Here is a 2371-nt window from a genome sequence, read left to right as displayed (position 1 = left end):
ATGGAAATATATAGGATGCACTCCTTTTTGTCTGGCTTCTATCACTCAGCATAACTCTTTTGATTTTCATCCATAATATTGAATATATCAATAGTTCATTTTTGTTTATTTTTATGTAATGTTTCATTGATGGATATAACTTTTTATTCACTTGCTTGTTTAAGGATATTTGAGTTGTCTAGGTTTCACTATTGCAAATAAAGCACTATGCATAATTGAATACAATTATTTGTATGAACGTAAGCCTTCTTTTCCTTTGGGTAAATAGCAAGAGTAGAATAGATGGGTCATATGGTCAGAGTATGTTTAACTTTTCAAGAAAGTATCAGATTGTCTTTCAAAGTGCTTGTACAATTTCACGTTACTGACAGCAGTGTATTAGAGCTCTAGGCCCTTCACATTCTCATCAACACTTAATGTAATCAGACTTTTAAATTTCAGAGATTGTAATATGTGTGTAGTAGTAGTAGCTTATTTTGTATGAATATTAGCCACCCATAAATCTTTTTTGAAGAAGTATTTGTTCAAAATTTTGCCCTATTTAATGTATTGAGGCTATTCACTTTAAAAATAATTTTCATTATAAATTAAAAATAATTTTTTATAATTGATACATAATTGTACATATTTGTCTGGTACAAGGGAATATGTAACACAGGCATACATTTTGTAGTAATAAAATCAGACTAATTTACTTATCCAGCACTTAAAAATTTTACCATTTCTTTATGGTGATAATGTTCAAAATCTTCTCTTCTAGCTATCTTGAAATATACACCACATTGTTAACAAATATGCTGTATTTGTTTTAGTCACTGTACTGTGAAATAGAACACCAGAACTTATTCTTCCAAACTAATTTTGCATCTGTTTATTGGAAACCATTCTTGTTCAGTTTTGAAAGCTCTTTATATATTCTACATAAAAGTCCTTTATCAGCTACATATTTTGCAAATATTTCCCCAGTTTTATCATTCTCTTAACAGTGTCTTTTGAAGAGCAGAAGTTTTAAATTTTGATAAAGTTCCATTTATAAGCTTTTCTTTTATGTATTACTCTTTTTGATGTTATAGCTAAGAAATTGTTGCTTGACCCAAGGTCACAAAGATTTTTCTCTTATGTTTTCTTCTAGATGTTTTATAGTTTGGGCTCTACATTTAGGTTGGTAATACATTTTGAGTTAACTTTTTATATGGTAGAAGTTATGTCTCAATTTTTTAATATAGATACATAATTACTTCAATAACATCTTTTGAAAAGACCATCTTCTCCACTCAATTTGTTTGAATCTTTGTCAAAACTCAGTCATCCATCTATATGGGTCAGTATCTAGACTATTCATTTAGTTCTATTGATCTATTTGTCTATGTCTATGCCAAGACAATATATTGTCTTGATAATTGTCTTAATTTGATAGTGTTAGGACTCCAAGTTTGTCCTTTCTTTACAAATGTGTTTTGCATATTCATTTACATTTCCATACGAATTTTACAATCAGCTTGTCAACTTTTACTTCACATTTATTATAAACAAACTTAACATTAGTATACTTTATTACCTGCTCCTGTCTTCATGCTATGACTATATACTTCACTTTTGAATATATTATAATCCCCATATTACATTATTATTATTCTATTTGTTTAAAAAGCTATCGCTTAAAGATATTTAAAACAATAGAAATCTTATATATTTACTCTTATAGTTACAATTTCAGGTGCTCTTTATTACTTTTGAGGAACAATATTTCCATCTGGTGTTATTTTTCTTTTGTCTGCCTTTAATTTTCTTGGACTGCAGGTCTTTGATGATGAATTCTTTCAGCTTTTATAGAACAAAAAATGTCTTTATTTTTCCTTCATTTTTGAAATGTATTTTCACTGGATGTTGAATTATGGTGGACAGAACTTTTTCTTTCGTTACTTTAAAGCTGGTTCTCCTTTCCCTTCTCACTTGCATTGTTTCAATCATCGTTCTTACTATGTCTATGATATGTCTTTTCTTCTCTGGTTGTTTTCAAGGTTTTCTCTTTATCACTGGTTTTAAGCAATTTGATTATGGTTGACTTGGTGTAGTTTTCCTTATCTTTCTTGTGCTTGGATTTTTGTGGGGGTAATAATTTCTATCAAATTTGGAAAATTTATATTCATTATCTCTTCAAATTTTTCTTGTCCCCATCTTCCTCTTTTAGGTACACATGGGTTACGCTGTATTTAGTGCTGCCCATAGCTTTCTTATGCTTCATTCATTTTTTAAAAAATTCTGTTTTGGCTTTGTTTCATTTTGAATAGGTCCTATTTGGTGTCGTCAGGTAACTAATCATTTTTTCTGCAATGTCTAACCTGATGTTAATCTGATCTGATATATTTTT

This window comes from Cebus imitator, unplaced genomic scaffold (assembly GCF_001604975.1).
Source record: "Cebus imitator isolate Cc_AM_T3 unplaced genomic scaffold, Cebus_imitator-1.0 Scaffold116, whole genome shotgun sequence".
Classification (NCBI taxonomy): Eukaryota; Metazoa; Chordata; class Mammalia; order Primates; family Cebidae; genus Cebus; species Cebus imitator.
This window is presented reverse-complemented; position numbering follows the sequence as displayed.